This window comes from Melanotaenia boesemani, chromosome 9 (assembly GCF_017639745.1).
Source record: "Melanotaenia boesemani isolate fMelBoe1 chromosome 9, fMelBoe1.pri, whole genome shotgun sequence".
NCBI classification, from domain to species: domain Eukaryota; kingdom Metazoa; phylum Chordata; class Actinopteri; order Atheriniformes; family Melanotaeniidae; genus Melanotaenia; species Melanotaenia boesemani.
In genome coordinates this window covers 21,353,989-21,368,870 of record NC_055690.1, presented here as the reverse complement: position 1 = coordinate 21,368,870, position 14,882 = coordinate 21,353,989, and the positions used below count along the sequence as shown (strand labels likewise).

The window sequence follows — 14,882 nt, the reverse complement described above, 5'->3', positions numbered from 1 at the left end:
ATTAGAGCAAAATAAATAAATTAACAAATACATTTTAAAAAATTTATTAAATTCTTCTGTTAATATTTCCTTTCAGAGCTCCAGACTAACTTTTTTTTTACGAGGAGCACCTAACTTAAATTTTTAGGAGCGCAAGCAGAAAATTCTGGGGCGCACACTGAAATTGACGTGCATAGCAAATATTCACATTTCCACTCATTTTCACTGTGTTAGTGATAAATACTTGAACAATAAACAACAAGCAGACATAGATTTTGTCAAATCAGATCAGATTTGATGATTTGATTTTCACTTTGTAGTCAAATCAAAACGGCAACTTTGTCACCATCTTCCCCCATAGGGCATGGTATGACTTGGTATGTCCATGTAGTCTCAGTCTGGAGCCCTGCCTTTGATTTTTTTTTAGTTTAGTTTAATTAGAAGTCTTGTACATGTAACACCACTGATAACTTTTAAATGTTTTTGTGTACACTCTCCATTAATAGACATTAGTATCGGACAGTAATCCAGGGCAGGATCAGCCAGCAACAGCTTTGCACGTTTCATTTTCAGTCCGGTCAGGGATCAGAGGTGATCATTTCCTACTCTGACGGCAGCTGGGAGCTGCTGCTGCATGAGGACCAAGCTCTTGTGAGTGCTTTTGGACAGGGGAGGGGCCTACGCAGCACCCGCTTCTCATTAAGAAGACAAAACCTTCTTTCATGTCAGTCTCCTAAGGTCTCCGATAATACCGGAAAAAGTCGCTAGATTTGTCACTAGCTGCTTTTTTGAAAAAAAGTCAATAGAGGGGTCTGAAAACTCGCTAAATATAGCGATAAAGTTCCTAAAGTGGCAACACTGGATTGGAGGGTCAGACTTGTGAATGGGCGGGCCTTTCCGGGGCCCACTCATGGCGCCTGGTCCGAGTACACATGACTTGCATGTTTAGATGTCTGAAAATAATGATCCCCCAAAAGCCCCTGTGTAATTCGAACCCTGACTGGCATGTTCTTCTTTTTTAAACAGAATAAGCCTTTTACTGACAAGGAAATGTGTTCAGTCTTTTTCTAACTGAACTGTCATGAACTTTAACCTTCAACTTTGTAAGTGAGGCTTGCACATTCTGACAAGTAGCTCTTATATTTTTCTGAAACTACTTTATTTTGCAAGGAATTGTGAGGAATAATAAAGATTGTCTGCAGCAGAAAAAAACTTGCTTCTTATCTCATTAAACGTCAGCAGTAACCCTGTAAAAAAAAATTCTTCGTGTCACACCATCTTCAGAGAAAACCCTAGTCAAAGTATGGAGTGCATGTTAGAGTGACATCTTAACCACTCAAAAACACATCTTCACTATTCCTTATACACACACACACACACAAGCAAACACCAACCCCAGAGTCTGTGTTCTTTAGCAGGCTGTGAAAATAAGAGATTTAAAAAGGCCACGTCACAATGACAAAATGAGTGGAGGCTTAAAACACAACAGGCTTTTTATGGTTGTCCCATTACATGGTTTATTTCCATTTCATAAATCTATTGTGCCCTGTTTCTATTTAGCTCATGTTTGGCAAAACTCTTAGCAGAATCAAATACTTATATAAAGGTGGGGCTACCAAAATGTCTTAGAGCAACATCTCTCTGAGTGTTACCAAACACAGAGAGAGACTGTTAGTTTATGAAACTGTATCAAACCTTAAACCCATTTCTTGCTTCACCAACATCTCACCTCTCTTTCCGTCCTGTGCCTGAGGTGATGAATGAAATGAAGCCTGGTATGTTCTCTGGACATTTTTAATTAGCTAGTCTTTATTTCACACTGGCCCCATTTCAACTTTGATCAGTGGGTTGGGGTTCCGATAAGGACCCGTCACTCATGCAAACACCAGGGTTATTCAACAGTAAATTGTCTGTGCTGTCAAGGGAAAGCTGTTCACAGCTCAGTGAAAACCAAAAGCTAAGTGAGAATGGTGATGTGGCACGTGAGCTGTGTTCATTCATCCCAAATCTCCAGTCATCACATCAAGCAGTGAGAGAAAGCCGAATGCAAATGCAGTCCTTGATCATAATTATGCTGAGGGGTAAATTCCATGTCCAACACAAGCACTGTAATTTTGTTAGTCCTGAGATGACATTAATAGCGGGCATCAAGCCAGCCAGCTGAATGTAAAATAATAACATCAAAACTTTCCAGAAGATCATACTTGCATTTTCCAGCAAAGCACTAAATTAAATATATTAAATCTAGAAATTATTGTTCCAGATAAGGTGCAATTGAACGTGGTTACATGATGTTTTTTAATTTGAAATTAATTATTCAGAATGAAATAATTCAGAATTAGGGCTGGGTATCGTTGCTAATGATTTCAATGTTATTTACAATTATGTAACACCACCTATTTTTCTTGAATATTAAAAACATTCTCAGATAACTTGTTTTTTTTTTTTTTGTTTCATAAAACACTGAGTGCATTTACTTGACAATCAAAATCAGTTATCTGGGAGTAATCAGATTACAGTAATAATCAAATCTGACACATCTACATTACTTTCTGAATTAATGATAATTCAGTGTTTCCCCAGATTTAGAGCAAGAAATGCTATAGTGAAAAAAAAGAAAAAAAACATCAGGACTGAAAAAAAGTTAGACTTTTAAATTTTCCTGATTAAAGCATTTCATTCAGTGGAGTCACTTTGTATATTCTTAAACCTCCGATCTTAGATAACAGGTTGATGTTATTAAAACCTACAAAGAATACTGGATCCATTTAAAGCCGTTATATGACTCAGAAATTCCTAGAATGACGTAGATTCTGCTTGATCAGCTGTGCACGTTGCCGTGACGACCATAATGTTATCCGCATAACTCAGGAGCAGGAGAAATACTCCATCTGGTCCTCACTGGAGCAAGATGCTTTCATCTCCACCTATCTGAAAGAATCTAGAAAACTTTCATATTTTTGTCTGATGTTCAGCTGGTTGATGTGGTTTGCGTGCACTCTGTCCTCTGACAGAAACCTGTGTGTGGGCACATGTGTCTGTGTGTGTGTGCTCACGGCCATGGACACAGAGAGCAGGCGCAGCTATGACATGCTGTCATCCTACCTCAGATAAATAGCATCAGACTATTTACTATTTGGTAAAAGGACAAAGTGTAAACCTGTTCTAGAGGAAATATGACTTTAAATGACCATATTGGATTTATTTTAAACTACGTGTGTGGTGACAACACCTCCTGTTGTTGAACATGACTGCGCCCGCTAGCATTAGCTGCTAATATGAGTGCCTGTGGTCTTAGCATTAGTTGCTAATGTAAGCAGTAGTACGCTGCAAAAGACTTTGTAGATGGATGTAATCCACACTGGTGAATGAAAACATCTGAACTTGGCATTATCTCGGCAAGGAAGCTGATTTTGGACAGAGTCAACACAGGAAACCAGCTGTATGCTAAGATCTCACCGAGTCTCTGTAATGCTGGGCTTACACCAGAAGATTTTTAGAAGATTGCAAAATACTCTAAAAAAAACTACCTGCTCACATCTAAAGACAAATGTTAAGAGTTTTAAGTCTTAGCCTAGTCTCAGACTGAGATTTGACAAAGACTGTGAATCACTATTTACAAGACTACAACTTGATTCTTTTAGCATTTTTTGTGATATGATGGGCAGTTATCGAACAGGGCTGATCTGCCCACAGCAAAGCAAACAAGGGGAGACTTTCCCTCCAGGGAATTACACATCATTATTAAGTGTGCTTTAAGTCTGCATCTCCACCAGGTGTTACACTGACTCATCAGAAACTGGAGGGATGAATGAGTTTCTATTCTTCTCTCGTTTGTTAGATCATTATACTGTAACACTTAAATGATCCACAGCATACATTTACTTCTTAATAACCATCCGCTCCTCTTTCTGGACCGTCCACCAATGAAGTTTCATCACTGCTTCTTGTTTGTCTATTTTTTTCATTTTTCGTCCGTTTTTGCCGGTGTTATGACTGTCGGGATTCCTGTTTCTGCTTTTATCAAAGCTCATCTACTGGTTGTTGATCGTGTTTCGTCACTGCGACTTGCGATAATATCAAACACGTTTGATATTGTCGCAGATCCAAGACTAGGGACTTAAAGATTGACGCTAAACAGCACAGATTACCAGCTTAAACCTAAAGACTGAGATGACAGGAGAGCGCAGCGACTCCAGTAAGACTACAAATATTTCCTAAAGACTTCCGTTTTTAGTCTGCGACTGTGAAAATCGTTTGGTGTGAGCCCAGCATAAGTCACGCAAGAGTAGGGTCACGTTACCGGAAATGAGGACATAAAAAAAAAAGAAATCTATCTCTAAGTTTTATGAATCGATATTGGATTTATTTAATTTGTATCAATTAAAATCGATAAATCAAATTTTTTTTATACCCTATTCAGATTATGGTTTTAATGTCAGACTTGAAGCAGCAGCTCGAAACTAGCATACTACTTCACTTCAGCTGGAGAGGGAGCAACCATGTGCAGAAAGTCCGGAATTAATTTAAAGTGGAAAGAACTTATACATGATCACAGAATTATTTAATTCGGATTTAAAATCAGAATAAACCAACCACTTACATCAGAAAATGAACTTTAAATCAGAATGGCCATTTTCTTTCGGAATTCAGTGTTTACAAGGTAATTTTTAAGAGGATTTCATTTTTATTCTGAATTAAAGGGGAATTAAAACTCTCATGTAAATGTGGCCATTGAAGTTTTAATTATTTCAAATGACAGAAAAGTTCTATATCAACCCAAGCTTAAACAGCATTTATCTGAGAGCATACACATTGAGTGACAAAAACTAAGTTACAAGACAAACGCCCCACTGTTCTGTGTGCACTAAGCTGTACCAAGCTTCTCCATGTGCTCCATTCCCCCCAAGGCAAAGTGCACAGCTGACTGAAATCCCCAGCTCATTGTATAAATCAGGCTGTTTCAAACAGCACTTCTCCAAAATGTGTTATTTAGGCAGATAATTATTAAACTAACACTCTGTTATTTCCTAATCCAGTACCTCCTCTGGGATGTGTTGCTGCACACAAGTACAGATGGTGTTCTCTACCAGGGCAGCATTTTTATGGCAAGAAACTGAATAAGTTCAATCAAGTGGTGAGACAGTACTGTCTCAAGCATAGAAAGCATACTCAATATACTCTTTAGACATTTCAGAACAATGCCGAGCTTAAGACGTATAGTACTTCTAATGAGTTTTAACCAGTCAATTATTAGTTAAATCTAGTGGAATGCAGAATTTATTTTTTCAGCTGTAGTTGTTTTTTCAGCATCAGTCTTCAAGTCACCACACACCGATGTTCCAACTCTGCCTCATTATCATTAGATCCACCAGGTAAAGTGATCTCATCCATCAGCCAGCTTGCACTGTGACAGGAGTCAGTTTGGGTGTGACTGTGACTGGTGGTCCTTCCAATCTGTAAATAGGATTGGAAAGTGTCTACAAAAGCTAAAACAATACCACCCTTCGCCACACACTGCTAGATCCAGCTGTAGCCTCTAGCCTTTCAACCCATCATTGCCCTCTAGTCTGTTGTTGAAGATATTCTGGATGACTTTGCCCATTGCACTCAGTCATCAAACTTCCTCTCTACTTTTCCAAGTGTTCCTAATATTTAATGTATTATGTCCGTGCCTCAGTTCCTCTTTCTTAATCCAGTCTCATTGTCTCAGTTTCTGTGTACCCTTCTCTCTACTCTATTATTACCTCATTAACTCCCCATTCACTTTTCCTGCTAGGCCTTTAATTTTCCTCCCAATTGGTACTTCTTTTCTTCTCACTTTTTTTTCTTGACTTAAAATTCTTCCATTTCTCTGTTCTACTTTGAACCTTGGTTCCTAGACACCTACACTTGTAGAGAAAACACATAGAGAACAATAGCCACAGAATTACAAGACATTGTCACTGACTTAAATGTTACCTGAAGAAAACCAAAAAAGTCAATGAAAACAGCTAAAAGTCTGTACCATAGAGTCTAACACTGAATCTTTTATATACTTAAAAGACTAGGTAGTCGAAATTATTGTGTTCATTCATAAATAACAGTAGTGCATGTGGTAGAGAGACCTTGTGGAGATTTGGATTTTGCAACAATGCAGTGTTATGTACTGGTAAAGCTTAGCAACTGCATGTAATTCTGACATAAAAATCATTGCTCCATGCTCACAGATACACAAAACATACTTTGAAGTGCACAGGGTATATGAAGTCCAGTGTAAAGAAGAAATCAAGCAAAAATTGGGTTTGGTTGTAACATAAAATCATACATGTATAAATGAATGTATGATATGTTCCCTCAAGAGTGACCTGATGCATGTTTTCAACCACCTCCACTGCAGTTCAATGAATTAAAACAAAATATCAAATGAAAAATAAACCTTAAAAATGTGATTCAATACAAAATGTCTTCCATTAAAATTCTTCCTTTTCGCTTCCCTATACAGGTTCAAATGTTTAATCTCTTTCCCATAATACAGCCCCACATTGCAAAACCCATAGGTCTTCTTCTGGCTCCTGTATACCGAGCCAGATGCTGCTACTGATTGCATCCCAGCTTCTACCCAAGTTGTACAATTGTGTCTGAAGCAGCTCTATCCTAAATGCCAGAACTTTTTCCATGCAGTAATTCAGGCATTTGTATTTCAATAATAAGAGATGATGCATTGTCATGCATACCGAAGATGGAATGTTTTACTCTAAAGAAGATAAGGAGTTATCCAGTATGTCTCACAGCTTTTAAATGCAAATTTACAGAAATGTGCAGTTATTTTAGATGAATTCCTAAACAGAATCTTTGTCATTATGTAAATCTGTTAGTCAGTGCGTTTCAGCAGCTGTCAATCTGTCTAATATGCTTCAAGCTTTTATAAGCTGTACTTCACCTTGTAAGAATCTGATTCTTACCTTTTTCTGTTCTCTTCCCAATATAAATTCAACAAGCTTTCTATGTGGGAATCATGTACCATCCTTTGTCTTCCGCTCTTGCTTGCACATCTGTATCGTCCTGTGATTTAATTTTCCAGTGGAGTTGTCAGACATGCCGAACGACCCGTCTAGCACATGGTCTGGGCAATGGACTATTTAAATTCTGCTGGTTGGGCCTCAATCACACAGCATCTTCACAATTGGCTCCAAAAATATTGAAACTACTGATTAAACAGTACTGATCAAACACAAGTCAATCAAACATGAAAATCTGCACAATGAGGGAAAATGTGTTTGCATGAGAGATGCAGAAAGCTAGGCATGGCTGCAGAGATGAACTATCAGTAGAGTTTTAATAACACAAACTGAGTAATGAACACGGATGCTGGTTGATTTGTTATGATCTGCATTTCCTCCCCTCTATACTTGCTGCACATGAACTGTTTTGCACTGTAACTCTCGTCAACACTCTTCTTTAAAGTGAAACGCTTAGTGAAAGAGCTTTGTTCTTGTTTTAAGGAGAATACTCCTCTACGGAAGCAGAAAGGCATGAAGCCCATGAAACCCAGCTCTCTTACTACATAGTCTAAACCTCTGAAAAACACAGTTTTCTTTCTTTTCTTTTGCCATCTCCTGGCTTTACAGCTATGTTTAAAGTAAAGATATACAGTAAATTTCTGATTAAGAAGTTGTTGAAATGTTTCTTGCAGAAGCAGAAAAGGTTTATTTAGGCAGGTCCCCACCGACCATGGGCTTTTGTCAAACCTGAAATGCTCACAGCCCACTGCTCTCAGGGTAAATAGCTAAGAAGGCACACATGGAATAACACACTAATCTCAGTCCTATCTTATGAACCTTATTGCTGAATCGTATTTTTTCATTACATAGAGACAAGTGTAGGACCAGGCAGCAGTGTCCGAAATTAACTATTTGACTCACCGGCCAAGTTGGCCAGTAGATGAAAAAATCCACTGGGAAAACATATTTTTTTTACTGGCCAAATTATTAAATTATTTTACACACACATACAGTACCTCTACGCACATGTTATTTTCAATAATTTTTCCAAAATTCTGCCCTTTGAGAATATAGAAAATGCATTTTACCATTCTCTACCAACCTTCTGTTTATTGTTTTTCATTTTTTTATACTACATCAGTTGGTACAGGGTCCAGTCTGTCACCTTGCTTGTCTAAATATACCCTATTTCTGCAGCTTTTGCAAGTTGCTTTTCTCACAAATCAAACCACAAATGTAAGGGAGGTCACGGAGAAAGCAAAGAGATGTTCTTGGTTGGAAAGGAGGACAGAAAGTCATTGCATCCTGAAATTGTCTGGCAGCTTTAATGCTGTCAGGATGTTTGATAAAAGGTTACAGCAGCACTTTGCATTGGGCAAGTTTGTTCTTGCAGACTGTGACACACACACCCACACAAACAGGATTTCATCTTGTTGAAATACTTTAAATAAATTATGTATATACACATATATATACAGTATATGTATAGGTATAACCTTTCTGCACAACTATCAGGTCAGCAAACTTCCCCCATGATTGTGAATTCTACTGAAATAGACAGAGACCATTTAAATGCTCAGGAGTCCTTTGCAGGTGTTTTGTATTAATTAGCTGATTTGCACGTGGCACTTAGAGGCTACAAGATTGAACTTTTTTTCCCACTATTCTAACTTTCTGAGATTTTGATTTTTGTGTTTTCAGAAGCTGTAAGCCATAATCATTTAAATTATACTGAATAAATGCTTAAAATATCTCAGTTTGCATATAATGGGTCTATATATTAGTTTACCTTTTTAAGATGAATTACTGAAATAAATTAAGTTTTGTGTGATATTCTTTTTTTTAAATCTGTAAAGAGCTTTTGTTGTCTCATGTTAGAGCTGTAAAGTTTTTCTAATGAAGAAAAAAACCTAACCTTCTGTTGTTATGCTTATATGCTTATATTACCCCAAATAGTGGTAATGTCACTGTTAAGTTTCACAAAATTTTATGTTTGTCTAATTTTGGGCAAAACGGACTCATTCACCATTTTATTAGGTCCCCATTTTCAATCAACATGCCTTATCTGTGTCTAATTAACTTAGTGTTTCATTTCATTTTCAAGAATTACCTCCATGACCTTGAAGAACCTGCCTGAATTTATTTCATTGTCAGTGTTTTTATTTATTGATTAGGGCAAGTAAAACGGCAAAACAGTAGTAAAAGCACATGCGTGTGTGTTTCTTCTTGGCTCAGTTTGTCTTTCCAGCCCACAGAAGAAACAGAAGGTATTGTGAAATCGCTGACAAAATTGGAGATGTGGGCGGCAATTCAGAGGTCTGTTCTGATGTTTACAAGCGATGGTTTAAATGGTGGATATATTCTTATAAATTAACCTCTTGAACACAAATGTTAGTGTGTCATAAAACAGTTAAACCACAGTTTGGAACACACTGCTGTCAATGGCAGATTTTCTTTCTGTATGTAGCATTGTTCCAGTGATGCTAAACACCTGTCTCTCATAGAGAGATTCTTATTCAAAGAGCCTTATTTTTAAAAAGAAAAAAAATCTATAAAAGAGAAAAAGGTATCCATCAACATGACTGTCCTTGCATCTTGTAATCCGGGTGATTGGGTGCAATTTCCAGGTAAAAGTGTGCAACAGTTAAAAACAGTAAAACACATTGCACCAACTATAGGTCTTCAGCTAGCTACAAAAAGAAATGTGCTTGGTTTTACCTGTCCATAAATAACTGAGAGTAAAAGACTCAGCCAGAGGTGAGACAAGAGGAAATCTTAAATTGGCCAACATACGTGTTCAAGACCTTAGTGCTGAAACACAAAAGCAACACCAGCTGGCCTTGCATGTTGCCTTCTGCCACTGTTGCAGAGTTTCACTAATTACCTCAATTAAGAAAAGTGGAACATCTTTTTACAACAGTTGTGTTGCTGTGCATTCCCAAAATGCAGGGGGACACCCTGTCCAAAAGTAAAGAATACTGCATTATGTTACAATAACAGCATTTTTAACTCAGCCATACTTCCATTTTTCCCTAATAAACCCAGAGTTAACACGCCTCAGAGTCTACAGAACACAGATGGCTGGAAGACTTTCACCTAAACTCATTGTCATTCATCATTTCATCTCTCTCCTTCACTCTCACCATCCCGTCATTAAACAGAACAGGTGAGTGGGTGCTGATTACAAAACATCTCTTACCTTTGATCTCCTGTGTGTGGGGCTCTAATCCATCTTGCAGCACAGGAGGCTGTCTGATCTTGGAAGTTGTGGTAGTCACTTAGCTTCTCCACATCTCACATACACATATAGTGTGTGTAGCCAGCCTTTGCACAAGTGTGTTTATATGCACACACGTGCACACTTTGAGGTTTGTACACAAAGATTCTGAAATAAAGAAAAATAAATAAGTTAGAAATTGCAAAAAGTGATGGATATGATGAAGAACACATCTTACAATGAATGGGTAAATGCGTCCAAAGTTTGGATTAGTACAGCACATAAACGTTTTATCCAGAGGTGAAAGTTTCAGATTGTGCAAGGTATCCCTTTATGAGAGCCCAGGAAATCAAAAGAATTATAAAAACTTGTTTGGTATAGCAATAGGCCTGCAGTACAAATCATATTTCCTGGCTAGGTTTTCTGTTTCCGCTGACCTAATACAAACGCTGAGGATAGTCATTTTTCCAATAAACAGTGAGTTTGGAATCTGCCTTGTAAACCTCAGCTTTAAAATTTGCAGTCCAGTTTTGCTGATGATCTTGATTTTCTGTTTGTCCCTTACTCAGCTAGATACCCTTCCTTTCATAATGCATATCCAACAATTTTCATACTGTCCCTGCACATACTTTGAAGCTCATCAGCATTCAAAACAACATTAAGGACACAATATGCGAGACAATTTTCACAGTAAATGAGAAAGTAAATGTCACTTACAAGATGAACATTACTCTCATGTCACTGCAATTTAATGGCAGCTTTACTTAGAGAAGAATTAAACTTCTCCCCAAAGAACATACTAATCACTTAGCACCATCGTGAAATCATCATTCTATGTCAAAACAAATTCAGAAGTTGGAATGGGATTACCAGTATTTTTGTCTCCATCTTATGAATAAAATCATAAAGCTATTTTTTCACCTACAAGTGAAGTGCCCATTTGCAATTTGCAACATAAAGATGGAGTGATAGAATCCCAGCTTTGATGTATGTGATATCCAATAATGGGGCCAGAAAAATGTGAAGATTCATCTAAATTACATCAAAATCTTTACTGTGCTTGCAAAGGTTCCCAGCAATGCACCCACCAAGTATCAGTGAGAAACAGAAAATAAGCAGTTGTGTTGTCACAGAAAACCTGTTAAGTGTACATCTCTCCAAATTCTTCCACTTCTATTTTATTAGGGGGTTGCCCCATACCCCCAGAAGGTCAAGTTACTGAAGCTATCCTTTCCTCTACAACATGCTTATAGTTCTTCGTTTTCTTAAACATCTAAAAGGTGGGAAGTCAGTGATCTCAATTACACAACAGTACGTCATTTCACCTCTGCTCTCTTTATCATGAACAGGAGTGCCCTGATCTGCACACAGAGAGCTACTTCAAACTTCAGTTTCTACGAGCCAAGGTTTCTTCTGAAACTCCTACAAAAAGCTAAACACTTTTGCAAATATGAATAGATTGCAATGTTTGAAGCAATATTTTGTTCAGCTTTAAAACCTACTTGTCCGTTATTTAAGGATCTTAAATCTACAACAGAAACAGAATATAGTTATAGCATATAAATCTCTCTTCTCAAGGTACAGTAGGATAAAAAGTCATGAGGACATTACTGAAGTGCTGACATGAAGTGTTAGCAGAAAAGATGAGGTTGTTGAATGCCCCTTCAGTCTATTCTGCTCTCTGGCTCATTTCCACTTCATCTTCTTCTCTTTTTCTTTTTCATATGTTCCTTACAATTTGAAGCTGCTGTGAGTAAGTCAAAGGTGCAGAACCTATTTCCTATCAAACATTGCCAAAAGGTTAAAACCCTAATGCGTTATATACCAAGACTAAACTTTACATCAACAGTAGCATTGCAAGGCAGTACACTGTCAACACATCAAATAAACTGTGATGTTGCTGTGACATGGAGCAATTTCACAGCATATTACAGCCTCTGATGGGGATCCTAAGATTTAATACAAGATGCAGTGCATATAATAATAATAAAAAAGGAATTCTGAAAATTGTTGCACGTAAAACCAGAAATGTAGCTTAGTTTCCAGCTGTACATTAATTTAAATGTTTTCAAAATAGTTTACTATGTGTACTAAACTAAACACAATACATTGAACTGGTTATAGAATAGCTATATCAAAGTGAATAATAAATGCATGTATGTCTGTTTTTACACCCCTCTGAATCCTAATTGGTCTTGTCTTAATTGGCTTCTTTTGCTGCACCTCTGACAATGAGGATAAAGTATTCCTGATGAAAAACCTGTAGTTTAGTCTCAACTACAAGTTCAAAAGATTTCTGACATAAGCCCACTATATTATGACTGTTCTCATTAGGACACAGCAGAAAATGGAAACACAAAGTAAAGTTAAACGTTTAAGCAAAATTAGTAGTAGCATGAATCATGGCCATGCAAGCCACAAAGAACATGCTTAAGCTACACCTTCAGAGATGCCAGCAGTACAGCACATGCACCACCCACACACTCACACTGTCACTGCAAGTCCAGTTAGGATGTAGAAAGGCGTAACAATGCTGTCAGATACTGGCACATATATGTAAACCACTCAAGTTGAGCAATGTGTCACCTTAATCAGCAGAGGCATGTGGGTGTTAGCCTGCAAGGAAAAAGGCTGTTGGTGCTAACATTGCTAATGTTAACTACACTTGTCAAACCAATGTGACATCACTGCCTTGCAGACAATGTGATCATACTGAGTCTGAAAGGAAAACACAGCTCATCAAGGCAATAACTAAAGAAGATACACTTCCTCTCTGCTCTGCTGAACGCAAAAGCTTCTGAAAGTTAAGCAAAATGCAAAATGATCACATTCAGATTGGAGCATAACTATCAAAAGGCACTGAGAAGGCAATATATCAGGTCATGGCAAGAAACAATTTTGCTTCCATTTCAAGTTGAGATGACGGTTAAATGGTTACATATCAGTTACTTGTCATCAACATAAAACTTCAGTGTGCATGAGAGGAAATGCGCAGTAAAAATATACTGTCTTCTCTCAATACTCTGCACGTAGCCATTAATGAGAGATTTGAAGGCAAATGCCATAAGCAGGCTGGTGTTGTAGATGAAAAATAAAAAGGAAAATAAAAACTCTGTTTATACATTTAGTTTTGTTTTGTTTTTGTTTGTTGTTCTTTTTTAAGATTGTATGGTCTGTAAAGGTTTTTTACTGAGAGTAACTGCAGCAAAGGGCGATGGGCTATCAATTTAATGTGGCATTGTGATATTGAACATCACAATGCCCCCAAAAAAACTTGCATGCATTTGTATGAACAACACAGTGACAGCCATCAACCAAATGTTCCACCATATCAAGTATCAACTGAGCTGATCTGAGACAAAAGAGAAACAAAATCTTTGCTGCCACTGTTGTGTATGGTGAGGAATACGTTTCATTGTTTTACTATGAAAAGGTAAAGATATAATACATTTAGAAGTAAATATAATCTTTTCTTGTTGTCTCAAAGGGATGTTTAACTAATTATATTACCATCATCCATTCAACCCTTTCCATTATGCATCTTAACTCAGCAGCCAGTCAAGCAAAAATGGGAGTGTTCAAGAACACAAACACATCATCACTGGAGAGATGAAAGTAACACAGAGGAATCTGGGAGCGTCACACTGTTTGTCTCTCAGCCCACACCACAATTAACCCAGCTTTCTCTAGACACGCAGAGGGTAGTAAGAAAAACATCTTGCTACTCACCTTTTAGTAAATGACAATAATACCAAAAATGAAGACAGCATCAGGCTGGGAAATCTTTACAAAAAGCTCAACCAAGTACTTGGTAGAAACATTTCAGAGAGGGCAGGCATTTACATGGATGACTAGTCATGTTAACGGCAACCACTGAGGCCACCAAAAATCACAGTTAATCAGTGAACAGAAGAAATCTCTGTCGAACATTTTGTTGTTGTTAGTTTTTACAAATTTGAAAATTCCTAATTTAATAAGTTAGCTCAAATTTTTGAAGGCTTTCTTTCTTATTTTTTAGGCTATACTTTATTAACTCTTATAAAGTTATAAAGCATTCGGAACATCGCTAAACTTAATCAGTGTCACTCCTTACATGAAGTCTCTAGAGTTTACATGTGGCTGTTAATGAGTTGTGTGTCTGACTCAGTTGATCTTTTTACATGTGTTTGTGCTAGCAGGATGTCATATTTCAGTTAAATTAGCCAGAATCTTAACCACACATTTCTCCATCTGTTCAGTAAATATTAAGAAGAAAAACTGGTCAGCTACAGGGAACATCATACTTCCCCTGATAACTGAAACATTTCCTAATTAATAGTTAACAGGATGAAGTGAGAACATTTTCTGTTTGTTGTTTTTATAGCTGTCAACACAAAACTAAGTTAATGAGCTTGCATGAGTGAGTGTGAGGGCTTATACTATGAGGTGTGTGAGCTTGTTCTGTATTTGTGTTTGTGCTTATGTACAAAGATGTGCATGAAAATGAAAGGGTGAACACAATTTGTTTGCACCTCATAAATAAAATTTACAAGTGCTAAAAATGGATGGATTTTTCTCCTGAACTGCCTCTGAAAAACACAAGCTTGAAGAAATGTTCCTAATTCAACTTGATGAAATGCTGTCCTAAAGCAGCTTTATGCTGATTTACTTCTAAATGCCCTGTACTATTTTGAGTGTTGCAACAATGTAAGACATGCAGATTG

The 14,882-nt window shown here is 37.3% G+C and overlaps 1 protein-coding gene across 1 annotated transcript in view; it reads right to left on the bottom strand.

Annotated features, from left to right (window-relative positions):
- The window catches only part of grik4 (glutamate receptor, ionotropic, kainate 4), a 247,302-nt gene extending 236,973 nt beyond the window's left edge, over positions 1-10,329 (bottom strand). The window contains exon 1 of the mRNA XM_041995316.1: positions 10,162-10,329. The gene's annotated coding sequence lies outside the window, so the exon portion shown is untranslated. The remainder of the gene's footprint in view (positions 1-10,161) is intronic.
- Between the last annotated feature and the right edge of the window lie 4,553 nt (positions 10,330-14,882).